General features: G+C 42.2%; 1 long non-coding RNA gene across 1 annotated transcript; it reads right to left on the minus strand.

Moving 5' to 3' along the window:
* Positions 1 to 1,500: 1,500 nt before the first annotated feature.
* LOC117998896 lies at positions 1,501 to 13,365 on the minus strand. Its single transcript, XR_004676123.1, has 3 exons — positions 11,269 to 13,365; positions 9,939 to 10,021; positions 1,501 to 4,253 (listed from the first exon to the last, which is right to left on the minus strand). It is a non-coding gene; the product is annotated as an uncharacterized LOC117998896 (long non-coding RNA).
* Positions 13,366 to 13,879: the final 514 nt, after the last annotated feature.

Here is a 13,879-nt window from a genome sequence, read left to right on the forward strand (position 1 = left end):
GTCTAGGTCCATAAAGTAAGCTTAGAACCAGAATTCAATCTCAGCGAGCCTGATTCCAGATCCTCACCTGATAACCTTTCTTACATTCTATTGCCCACCAACTTGGCATATGAGTTAGCTTTCCTGTGCCTCTTCTCTTTTTCCTGATTTTTCAGGGTATAGTCCTAAGAGAAAGAGGGAATCATCCTTTCTCATGGGTTGCCCATTTTCTGTCCTAGCAGGAGCCCATGCTCCAGGTGGAAAAAGCAACCTACTCACTGAGGAGGTTCTAACCTCTGCAGCCCAGGCTGAGGGTATTTGGAAGAGGTAAGGAGGTTCTAGGCTAATGGGAAATTGGAAATGAAGGGTCTTCTGCTCTCTTCCAAATGTCCCCAAGGGCTCCAGCACAGATTAGCTGGAATAGTTGTCTTGGGGCAGGCTGAAAAAACTTTTTTACTGAGAACAATTAGACACAAATAACTGCCTCACTCCACTATGCCCAGATACACACATTCACACACATGTGCCCATGCACACATGTGCACACACATACACAGTACCTGTTTGAAATTTTATAGTTCAAGCACTAATAAACTGAGATTTGTTGGCATTGTGGCTTCATTGAGTAGTTGAAAATCATGACAGCTCAAATGTTTCTGCCCTTTTTGCACAAGGAAGAAGAGATATAATAGTCTAAGATGTGTAGCAGGAACACTTTCAGCTTTGGCTTCAAATTACCTTATAGAAAAATTTTAGAGAGATACCCATGAAAGTGTAAACTATACGATGTTGGTTATTCAAGTCAAAAAGACTAATGTTCAAGAAGTGTGCCAGAATGTGTTCATATTGATGAAATCAGTCTCTTCCTATAGTAGAAATTAGGAGGTCATGAGTTTTCCAATGTTCTTGCCATGGCTAATCCGATTTTCCTTAAATATTTTAAAGAACCTGATTAATATTCTTTCCAAGTGATATTGATTGGTAGCAGACCCGTGCCTTTGGAAAACAAATTTTATTTATTTTTTAATAGGAGGAAATAACCAGGAGCTGAGTCTGAAGAAAATGTGGGGGATAAAAAAAAAAAAAAAAGTGATAAGACTATGGTGAAACACAGGGTGTGGCTATAATAGTAAGATTAAATTTAATTGTGTAAAGTCGTTGCTGTGAAGGCAATTTCCAAAAAAAGCAAACACTACAACAACAAAAATTGCGCAAATGTGTGGCAGCATTGAGTTTGTGGTGTCTTGATCTAAGTAACTCTGCTCAATCTGACAGCAGCCTTGTGTATGTTTGCATTCACTTGAGGGTGTTTACAAGACTCAGTTTCATATTTTATGGTCACATTATATATATATGAATGTATGTGAGTAATGAATCCAGTATAATATCAATTTAATAATAGAAAAATTAATGTTTTAGACAATAATGTTAATGACAAGAAGAAAAACGAAATTAAGTCAGCATTTCTGATTTAGAGATAATTTTACTCTAGAGCCATGTCTTTCTCTTTTGTATCTCATATATAATTCTTCACCTTTAGGGATATTCCAAATGGGTAAGAGTAATGCAATGTTACTTGGAGCAGAAAATTTATGAACTTCTCTTGGTAGCTTGATATATGACTAGCAGGTCTTTTATTTTTTTATAGCACAGGGGGGAAAATGAACATACTTGAAACTTCTTTAATAGGACTTCATTTTTATTTTTGTTACTAGATTCAAAAATTTCAAAGGGATATTCTATAGTTCTGAATCCTAATTGAAAGCTTCACATTTCGTGCTTGTTCCTCTTAGATTCAGTTTTAGGAACCAATGTTGGTTCCCCAGTGACATGGCAGAGAAGAAAGACCTGAGCTAGGAGTTTACAGACTTGGGCAAAGTCCTTTGCTACGTTTGTTATTACTAGATATGTGATTGTTTTGGACACGATAGCCTGCCTTTCTTGGTCTTCATAATCGCATTGTTAAAATGAATGGAATGAACAAGATGTCTGCAAATTCCACTTCAGGTTCTCACCTTCAGTGACTTGGTTTCTCTAAAGTCACAAATTGGGTATTTTGTGGTTTTGATAGCACAGATATCCTAAGACACTGACTTACTTGGCATCTGGCATTAAAGAAAAGAGCCAGCTCAGCAAATCCATTTTGTCTTCCCTCAAAGTTTGAGCTGGTGTAGGGAATGACCTACCCAAGCACTAACACAATCATCATTCTTATGGTGAGGCAACATAACAACTAGCTTGCCTTTTTCTTGGTTGACATACCCAGAAATTATCGTCATTACATGCTTCATGTATTGCTTAATTGATGGACTGTAGTATTTTCGGAGTGGTGAATTTTGCAATACTCCCTTTCTTTTGATGGTTTTAAACCATAGAGTCATTATGGAAAATCAGCTCTCTTCCGTATGTATACATAATTAGCATTGAATTCTCATGCAGATCAATCTGATTATAACTATTCGACATTGAACTAGAGCAATTCAGATCAAAGAGCAGTTCATCATATTCATGGTCATGAAATTGTAAACCATTTACATTTTTTGTTAGGTTACAAAAATATTGTATATAAAACCCGTTTAGAAATCCCTCAGTTCCTAACTTGGCATCCAGAGCTCTTTTCACTGTATCACAAAACTACAAAAATAAAGCAAAATATTTGCTGAGAGTAACTCAGTATAACTCCTCAGATTACCAGAAAATCTTTGCAAATTCAGACACCATGGCACATAAATTGAACTGTTCCTACTCCTGGTTGAAAATGTGTTTCAGGAACGGAACACTGAAGTGGATAAATTGCATATCAATGCTCGGCTTCCAGCAAGCGACTTGAGTGATTTAATGGTAAGTTTAGCTTTGCACACCTCCTATTGAATATTTTAGAAACTCAGCACATTTAGAGGAAGGGCAGTATTGCTTGATAATAGGGAGTCATAACTGACAATGTGCACTGCAGTTGAAGTTTAGGAATATTGGTGTGTGTGTGTGTGTGTGTGTGTGTGTTTAGGGGAACTGACCTTGGGATAGAAAGCTCATGGCAAAAAGATGATCTTCAGTAAGATAATCCACACTTTAAAAGTACAAGTTCTACATGAAGACAGATTTATGATCCTAGCAGGTACTCAGGGAAAGCTTGAACTGAAGCTGTTCATGGCTGGGCAAGCCTGGGGAAATGAGAATACACTTTGGCATTTCTTAAAAGAAAGTGTCAAAAGCCTTCAAATATAGTTGTTTTTGGAAGGTTTTTCAAACGTTAGAGGTTTAGGGTTAAGAAGTTCTTTTAATATTTTAGAGTTATAAATGGACTAAACTCCTCGAAATAAGAGTATATTTAATTTATCTTTTGATTTCAGTAAGGAACATCTCTATATATCTATTTATATTTATTATCCTCGCATCTTCCAAAGATGGCCATGAGTAGATTTAGGGTAAAGACAAGGAAGAGAGACAGAGAAGGGAAATGGAACAGGAATGGGAGGAGGAGGAGGAGGAAGGAACATTAAGCAAGAACTTGGCCAATCTGTACAAACTCTTTTTGTCTTGAGTGAGTTTCTTTTATACTTCTCTATGTGATGTTACTATTAAAAATGATATTACGACGAGCTCTGACTATTCTTGTTTCTGTATAAATCAGCAGATAAATCTCTTCCCCCCACCCCATTGATTTTCCTAACTAGGAAAGGAAATCCCTGTCTGATTGATAGCAATCTCTTGTTGCAAATTTTCCTCCATATCTCAGATGGGATCCTCTTGGCACTTCCAGCAGAGCTGCAAGGCAAGCTGGCTTCCATATTGTTGAAGTTGGTGAATATAAAAGTTAGCCTACTGGCTTTACTGGTTGAGAATTCCACTTCCTCTTGATGGCATTTATGCCTTCCTGAAGCTTTGCACCTGGAAAACACTGATGGACGACTCACCCAAATGGGAATGACCATTTTTTTCATGAGGCGTATAGCTCTAAATTTGAGTCAAATGATATATAATTTTTGTGAAGGAAAGTGTATCGGTCATCTTTCCCTGGGTTAAGCCACAATAACAAACGACCCTCAAATTTCAGTTCCTTACAAGAATAAAAACGAATTATTTTTTATAGCTCGTGTTCCATATTGGTTGAGGTAAACTCTGGCTCCATCCCTCATCCTCTTCACTTTGGGATCCACGTTGATAGAAGATTCCCATCTGAGAACATGATGAGCCTTGGGTCAGAAGGAAAAGGTGGTGGAACCTCACGATGATTCTCAAAGCATCTGCACCTGTCACTTCCACTGCCATGTCACCTGCCAGAGGCAACCACATGGCCGAATCAGAGAGGAACGTACAATCATCCCATATGCAGACATAGTGAATATTTTGAAGAATAATAAAATCTATCAGAAAGAGTGTGAGGCAAAACTGTTTAGAGTCTTGGTCTCTGCTGGGGGACTAAAATGCCAGTCTGATCCTTGTCTTCCCAGCCTTTCTCATAATTCATAGCTGTATCCTTATGACAATAAAACAGAAAAGCTGAGGAGCAAGACTTGCGGGGAAAATCTTTTGTTGGCACTCAGGGTGCCAAATACACTTCAAAAAAGAAGTGTCATTAGAGACCTTTCAACAATTAGCAAAGGACTCGGTGCTCCAGGAGGCTTTCCTAAATTAGCCCAGAAGTCTCCTACTCACCAGTTTTTTAAAAGAGAGCCCCCTTCTGGGCGCCTGGGTGGCTCAGTTGGTTAAGCGACTGCCTTCGGCTCAGGTCATGATCCTGGAGTCCCGGGATCGAGTCCCGCATCGGGCTCCCTGCTCGGCAGGGAGTCTGCTTCTCCCTCTGACCCTCCTCCCTCTCATGCTCTCTGTCTCTCATTCTCTCTGTCTCAAATAAATAAATAAAATCTTTAAAAAAAAATAATAAAAAAAAAGAGAGCCCCCTTCCACTGTCCTTACCCCATCAGTGAGCCGTTCTCTTTGTGGCAATTTAAAATAATGATGAAAACATGTTTTGCTGCTTGTTTCTCCTATTGGATTAGAAGTTATCTAAGAGCAGAGGTTGCTACACAGCACAGTAAAAGTCATTGCTTAAATGTAAAGTTCCTCAAAATCATAGCAAATCTTAACTTGGCTATTCTGTTCATTTCTCAGAATGAGAAAATAATTTAGTTTCAAGATCCTTTACCACTTAATTTTTTCTTTTTCAAACTACAGAGCAAAGCATAGGCACTATCCATTCATTCATTCATCCATCCATCTATCCATCCAACAAATATTAAATGCCTATTACAGTCCATGCACTAAGTCAGATACTGAGTTGTCATACCAGATGCTCACAGTTTCTGCCCTCGTGAATTTTACCTGTTAGTGGAGTGACACAGACAAATCAAATAACCACACACACATTGTTATAAACTGTGATAAACATTAGGGGAAAAACTTAAAGCATACTTTAAGAACATATAGAGGACTGACTGACTTGGTGTCTTTGTGAAGTCTTCTCTGAGAAAGTGACAGTTGAGCTGACATCTGGAGGAAAAGTGACAGTTAACTACATAAAAAATGAAGACAAAACAATTCAAAGAAGCTGCAAAGGCATGTGCAAAGGCCCTGAGGTAGGAGAAAGGAAAGAAAAGCCAGTTAGGAGAGAGTACAAAAAGCAAAGCAGCTCACAATGTGAGAAGCAGGTGGGGCCAGTTTACTCAGGGACTTTCATTCATTTTAAAGGTTTAGGTCTTTCTTCACTGAAAGGTTTTTAGAAGGGACATGCCAAAATTCAAGTTTTTAGGTGTCACTCTGGTTGGCATGTGAAGTGGGTTGGAGAGTGGCAGATGGATGGCAAGATATCAACATAAAATCTTTTGCAGTAACAGAGATAGGAATTTCTGCTCAGTGCAAAACTAGTCCCTCAAAGCTGGATAACACACTATTGATATTCTGGATTCTTAGTTCTAACAATTTTTTAAAAAAATTAGACCCCAGTTTGGCAGGAAAAAATCTAATTTAGGTTAGCTCATGGTTCATGACTTACAACACTATTCAAAATATATCTCTGAGCTAAATAATCTCCACAATACCACAAGTGTAGGCTTATGACCCTCTAGGATCTCAGTGGATGGCCTTCAGGGAATCCATGGAGCTTCTGAAATGCCATGAAAATTATGTGTGCTTATTCTTATATGTTTTTCTAGGGAGAGGGTCTATCAATTTTATCAAATTCATGACCCCAAAGTGATGAAGAAATACTGGTTTACCTTACCACTGGACCAACTCATAGTTACTCTAGCACCTCCATGCAGTCCTGGGAAATATGTCTTGGACTGGTGGAAAAGGTTAGCTGACCGCCAAAAGTTTGAGCTCCTCTTCCCCAGTGCTAAGGGGGTGCTGGGAAGTGGCTGCCCAGTCAGAGACTTTTTATGCCTTTTTACATGGCACCTGTGTGTGAAGTTGGGTATGTATCTGATAGGCCTTTCCCATAATTTTTCCACCTCCTCTAGTGACCTTGGAGGTCATGTTTTGAACCTGACAGCACCACAAGAGGGAAGAATCCTCAACTGCTGAGTCACGGAGTCAGCCAGGAGAGCGGTCCAACTATGAACACCTGCATCGGATTTTAGTGATTAAGAAATTAATTTTTATTATCTTGTGCAATGGAGATTTATGGTTATTTGTTACAGCAGTTAATCCACCTGGCATAGAAAAAAAATAACATCTCATACAGGAAGATACAGTAATATGGGTGTGTTGGCTGGAAAAAAGTCCTCTTTGGATTTCTTCCTGGAATAAAGAAACAGCACCGTCTTGCCGGCCATAGTTTCTTCATGTCATTTTGCAATGTGTAAATTACTCTGAATTCCAATTTCTCATAACCCAGGTCTTGGTTGGATGGGTAGCTACTGTAAATGGCTTTTAGCCACATGAGAACAATTTTAATAAAGTAAAAGAGAAACGTGTTTAGGGGGTAGAGATATCCATTCATTCATTCATTTAACAAATATTTATTGAGTTTCTTTAATGTGTTTTATTTTATTTTTTTTAAAGATTTTATTTATTTATTTGACAGAAAGAGACACAGCGAGAGAGGGAACACAAGCAGGGGGAGTGGGAGAGGGAGAAGCAGGCTCCCCGCAGAGCAGGGAGCCCGATGTGGGACTCGATCCCGGGACCCTGGGATCATGACCTGAGCCGAAGGCAGTCGCTCAACCGACTGAGCCACCCAGGCGCCCTCTTTAATGTATTTTAAAATGTACCTGAGATTTGCTTTGATCAGGTATGGTAAGATAAAAGCCACAGAGGTAATTCTTTTTGAAAAAAGCTTTTTGTTTACAATTCACAAGAAGATGAGACATGTTAAGCCATGCAAAGCCACACGGAGCAGCACCAGGGTTGGTCAGGAGGCAGGAGTGAGGGGAAAGCATGAGCAACAGTGTTTATGTTGGTTTTCTCAGGAAGAAATGGGCAAGGCAGGGTAAGCACCTATGCAGGTTTAGGATTAAATAGTTTGAATAATTTTGACAGGCTAGAAGGCTGGTCTCTAGTTGTCTAGTGATTGGCCTTGGGATGATTAAGGGCACAGGATAGAGTCCCAGACCACAGTGCCTGATAGAAGGAGGTGGATGAGAGTATGGATTCCGGAGGGGTTGGCTTGCATATGAAAGCTGTGCTTGCAGGCAAATTGTTTAGTATCTCTAGGAATTAGCGAATCCTGGATGGAGTCCTTCCCGGATGTCAAACCACCGCAAAATATAGGAAATAAAAAAAATGATTAATGTATAAAGTACCAGACATATTTTAAAAAATAAGGCACCAGGGTCTATGTGACTAAAATTGACTACATAATTACAAAGACACAGACTTACTAACATTTAATAGACATAATTAGTGTCTTATTATACCATGGAGGTCATTTTTTTTTTTAAGATTTTATTTATTGATTTGACAGAGAGAGACACAGCAAGAGAGGGAACACAAGCAGGGGGAGTGGGAGAAGGAGAAGCAGGCTTCCTGCTGAGCAGGGAGCCCGACTCGGGGCTCGATCCCAGGACCCTGGGATCCTGACCTGAGCCGAAGGCAGACGCTTAATGACTGAGCCACCCAGGCGCCCCACCATGGAAGTCATTTTGACCACTGAACATTTTTACCAAAATTATTCACTTATATATATACGTCGAGTTGTTCAAAATTAGAATAAAGTCATGCGTATTTCAAATTACTAAAAGGAGGTCCATGATTGGGGAGGGTATGTACTATGGTTAGCGCTGTGAATTGTGTAAGACTGATGAATCACAGACCTGTACCCCTGAAACAAATAATACATTATATGTTAATAAAAAAATTAAAAAAATAAATAAATAAATAAATAAAAGGAGGTCCATGAAAAATTGTCTAAGTACTTTAGGGTTTAAATTAGACTTTATATTGAAACATGAACCTGGAGTTCAGAGTTTACCTTAGTTCTGGAAGGTAAATACAATTCCCCCTTAAGAAATACCTCAAGTTCCCACACAAGACCCCCCCCCCCCAAGAACAGCCTTCTAGAATATAGTCCCATGCCTAAAACTTAGCAGGGGTTCCCCATTGCTTATTGCCAACATTTTCAAACGTCAATCATTTATAGACCACCTTCTCAACTTTTGCTATATTTTTATAACACCCTTTTTAAGGTATTTTCTTAATTGTTTTCTACAGATCAACTCACCATGCTACTATCTATGTTCGCCTCCTCTTAAGCAGTTTTTATAGCTGTATAAAGTGCTCATGTATTTCTGAGTTGCACGCAATAAACATAGAGCTACTAAAAATCTTTAAAACAGCATTTGTGAACCACGTAACAACACGCTGGTAATGGTCAGCGGTGGCATTGCTACCCCGGGGGAGGTGAGGGGGGGAAATCCCAGCTGGGAGGACAGTTCAGTCCACTGAGCATGCTTTGCAAGGCTCCTCGTCGTAGAGGCCCTGACTCTGCCTTTTCTACCATCCTTTTCACTTGTCTGGGCGTCGGTCATGAGGACTGACCTTAATTTCCTGACAAGTTGTACTTTTCGTTTCCACCCTGCCTGAGCAGGGTCTATGCCTTTAACACTGCCCTCCCCCACCGCAGACAGGCCTTTAGGCTGCCTCTAAGAATCCCCTACAGCTCTGTGCAAAGGCTTCTTTGCAGCCTCTACCTCCTACTCACGGCCTCAACCCTTTGCTGCTTCCAGCTTCGCTATCGCTGGGTTTGTCTTTTCTGCTCCGTCCCTTTAGGATGCCGTGCGGGTGTGATTTTCCACTAGGTTTAATTCTACCTCTATCCCTGAATGCTGCCTTTGGGGGCTCCTTGCTTTCAAACTCTGAACCCCATGAGCCAGTTCTGTCCCATTCCATTCAGTTTTTCATCCTAGGTTCTTAGAACGCCAATCAGAATTAAGATATCACAGACTTGTCCAGTTACCCAAGGGGGAAAACAAGGCTTTTTCCATGGCTCTTCCCTTCGCCTGTCATGCTCTTCCGCTCCTCGGTCTCCTGGTATGCTCCCACTTAGCTCACAAAACTCAGTTCCAGTATCACCACTCCCTAAATGTCTTCCATGCCCTCCTAGGCAGCATTATTTTTTTCCGGTTCTGCTGTGGCATAGAACTCTCTGTAATTGCTGGGATTGTCGGTCTGGATACCTGTCTCTCCTATTTATTTGAGGATATACAAGGCAGGGGATATATTTTAGTTACCTTTAATTCCCCAGCACTTAACACAGTGCTTCGCAGGATATTTATCGAAGGCATGAATAAATTAATAAACTGGAAATATATGAATTAATATGTACTTTGGAGTAGAATTTTGAGATTTAGTTCCTGGATAGGCAATCAGAATGGGAAGAGAAGTGTTCTTACAATAAAATAATGTCAGAAATACTTGTCATTGAGCTTCCCCCCCATCCCCCACTCCGACCCTCTGAGCCCCCACCCCACCCCCACTCCTGAGCACAGGAGACCCATGGGACAGTGAGAACTTTTACTTACATGTCGGAGCAGGAAGTGGCCTCTGACCCAGGGGTGAAATGTCACGTTCACGCCCAATCCCCAGAGATCCACTAAACTAAGTCCTGTGAAGAATTTTGTTAAGACTAAATACTAGGAAAAACACTGAATATTTACACAGTACATTTTTCCCCCGTTTAAGCTGAAGAAAAAAAAAGTAAAAAGGGGGGAAAGCCAAAATTAAATAAGCCAGCTGGTTTAACTTCTCTTTTTACATATTTTCCATTGCAATCCTCTCTTAGTCATAAAGTCTTTCTCAACCACTTTACTGCTTTTCATTTGGCTGAAAATTTTCAGGTTTTTTCTACATTAAAAAAAATACACAATGAAAGGTTGAATGGATTTGACTTTATTCTCTCTTTCCCTTCTCTTCCTCCCCCTTCTACTGAGACACACACACGCACACACACGCACAGAGTCCAACTGTGTTTAGTTAAAACCGGTTTCTGGTAACAGCTACCCAGAAACAGGATCTCTGCTCTTTTTGAGAAATAAAGCCCATCATTCCTGAGGTGCAAAAACTATTCGATGTTACTCCTCACTGCCCCGCATGCCTGTGCCCCACTCCATCCCCGAGTCTGCGCTCAGGCCCAGCTTCAGAAGAACAGCTGCTGAGCAACAATTGTTCCTAACCGAGCCAGTCAATAGACAAGGCCTAATTTTCCTGACCTTTTCCATCTCTGCTCCATCCTCCGAATAGTGTTTTGATTCTGGGCTGTGAGGGGGAAGGGGAGGAGGATAAGGGGAGGCTCCTTTTTCACTTTGTCTTTCTCTGTCCTCAAAAATAAAAGAGAGAAGTGTTCATCGGGAAATTTTGCTTAGTAATTTTGTTCCCAGTCTTAAAAAACAACCAAAAAAAAAAAAAAAAAAAAGGTTACATGGTGCGTGTGTGTGTGTGTGCGTGCGTGCATGTGTGGATGGGTTTAGCAATTCCATTCGAAGAGGCTGGGTGATTTGCTCAGTGGAGGAGACTGAGGTAGGTCACTCCACCTGGACAAGCTGGCCAACGAGGGGGACTTTGGACCCTGCTAGCAGTTCAGCATTTCCAAGTAGGGAAAAATAATGTTAATTCTTCCAAAGAATCAAGTAGGCATCCGTATGCTCTGTTCAGCTCTCAGACAAGGACCACCCAATAATGCCTTTTGCCGTGTGATAATGAGGCATTTCTTTCAACATAGAAGAATGCTCCCAACTCTCTCTCTCTCTTTTTAAAGATTTTATTTATTTGAGAGAGAGAGAGAGACAGGCAGAGCCAGAGAGAGCACAAGCAGGGAGGAGAGGGAGAAGCAGGCTCCCGCTGGTCTCTTCTTACCAGGTTGGGGACACTTTATCTTTATGGAGCTCAAATGAAACCCTGGCTTGGTGGCTGCGAACTTGATTCTGGAGACGCCAGTCACCCCAATCATTGCCATCCAAGCTTCCAACAGAGCAGCCTGACGCGGAGGATCCTTTTTTGTTTTTTCCTTGAAAAAGTCAGCAAGTGAGAAGTAAATCAAAGCTTTGAGCTTTGCCTGGGAGGCGGCCCATGTGTGTGAAGCTCAAAGGAATTGCTTCTCTCCCTCTCCCCCTTACTAACAAAAGACCCACTAATCCTGATTCTCTTACACAAAAGCAAAGTGTAAAACCAGCCTAGGGACTGGAAATAAAATGAATAAATGAATGCTGTGGGAGCAGCTGGCTCGTGAACGCCCCCCCAAAGCCCTCGCTGCAACCTCACCCTGAAACCCAATCACCCGGTCTCCGTGGGGGCTGAGGAGGGATTTAGTTTTGCTAAACTAAAGGCAGCGAAGTATATTTAAACAAATAAACGCAATTTTGGCAGAGTAGAGGCATCTTTAGCCAGTAAACGCTTTATGCACCCGCTATCCACCCTCTGTACCCCTGCCATCCTCCGCCAGCTCCCCCCTGCCCCGGCCCCCGCCGGGGGAGTAAAAGCTGCCCCGAGACGTGAGCGCCCACAAACCTGTGAAATCAGAAAAGAATAGGCTGTGCCCCCACTGGACAACCAAATCTTACTTTCCCTTCTGATGAGCCACTGCCCGAGCAAGCCTCGGTATTTTTATTTGCATTTTCTGAAGTCTCGAATGTTGCCTAATAGCTAGAAAGGTTTGCCCTTCAGCACCATTTTCTGAACTCTGCCTCTTGTTGGCTTCACCTTTTCTCAAAGCAAACCCAGTCCAGACTTTCTGGGAAATCGAAGTGCCAGATCTTCAAGGCAGGGTAGAGAAAGAGTTGTATTTGGAGGAGCTACCTCGGCTTTCCCCAGCTGCCTTGGTGTCAGTGTGGGCTGATTCTGCGGGGCCCGGGCTGAGCAGGGGTGAGGAACGCGGCCAGCTGGTCTCGGCCACGGCCCCCGCTGGGAGTTCGCAGCTGCTGGGGGGTGGGGGTCCTCGGGGGAGACAGATTGGGAATGAGTACGCTTTAGTTAATTCCAACAGCTCGTGAAGTCACATGCCACTCTCACCCAAGGGTCCAGATTCTCCCTCGGAGGGAGAAGTGAGAAGGATCTGCTGAAAGCAGGAAATGCGAATCATGGAAGAGGAAGACCATTCACATGGGATTCGGGCTGCCATCAGGGAAAATACCAGAGAAAGAACCCCTTCTGTTTCCGAGGGCCACTCCCAGCTCCCCATGGCTCCCAGCCTCCCTTAATTGAGGTCTGAATGGCAGGGTTTCCCGAGGCTGCTGAGTGTGATCACACTTAATTTCAGGCAGCAAAGTCCATTTCAGCCCATCTTTTCACACTGACGGGGTGCATCTGAACAATAGCTGCATTGAGGCTGGTTTTTGAGTGACTCGCCCAGACGCTATGAATGCTACTTGCTCAAAAGCGAATGTGTTTCATAGCTCAGGAACAACCTTTTGCGGACCCCAGAATCACCTCAGGAATCCTGTCAAGTGCAGCTCTGTGAAGAAGCTGGTCTGGAAGGATGATTGTCTCCCAGTTCTTCCTCTCAAGTCTAACTCACTCTCTCTCCACTGGAAAGTTTTACCTCAGCCCAGCATAAACCCTGTCAAAATCCCTGGCTTCTTTTCAATTCCCTGAGACCTAGGCTTCAGAGCCTAACTTGATTTTCTTTGTCTTCCTGGCGTCTGACTAATCCTTCTCTGTGTTTCACTGCATTTGTTTTCTCCTCCAGTTCTCTGCATCTGAAGGATTTCCCAAGGTTTGGTTTCTGGTTATCACAGGATGCTTGTGCCCAGTGAAGCCTGACACTCCAGGGGCCCAAGATGGCAGAGCTGTCCCAAGTTTCATGTCAAGACAGAGATGGAACAACTTCCAGAAGAAAACAGGAGGCTATCTTCTCTCAAGCCTCCTTAGGGGCTTCCTAGCCAACTTCTTAAATCTAATTGCTTAGATTTGTGTCCCGTGGCCTAACGGAGATGGGAATGACCATCATTGGCTTAGACTAATTAGGACCCACCTTCTGGATCTGAGAACAACTTCAAGTGAAGCTCATGGCTGAGGGGAGGTAGGGTGATAACTAAGAGAAAATTTCACAAAGAAGGTCAAGGTGGGGAACAGAAGTTGAAAACCCATGGGGCACCTGGGTGGTTCAGTTGGTTAAGTGACTGCCTTCGGCTCAGGTTGGGATTGAGTCCAGCATCAGGCTCCCAGCTTGGTGGGTAGCCTGCTTCTCCCTCTGACCCTCTCCCCTGTCACGCTGTTTCTTTCTCTCTTTCTCAAATAAATAAATAAAATCTAAAAAAAAAAAAAAAGAAGTTGAAAACCCACTGAAAGCAGTTTACTACACTGCTTGTCTTCATCTCTCCTTGGGAACTCATTGACTCTCAAAGTTTTAATTGCCTCTATGCAGACTTCCCTATTTCTGTTTAGGTAGGACCATTCTCTTTACCATTAGGCTTCTTATTTATTACCTCCCTTCCCCAGGCTATGCTAACTTAGTCTCTAAAATCCTGTT

This window comes from Mirounga leonina, unplaced genomic scaffold (assembly GCF_011800145.1).
Source record: "Mirounga leonina isolate KUSES-001 unplaced genomic scaffold, KU_Mleo_1.0 Mir_418, whole genome shotgun sequence".
NCBI classification, from domain to species: Eukaryota; Metazoa; Chordata; class Mammalia; order Carnivora; family Phocidae; genus Mirounga; species Mirounga leonina.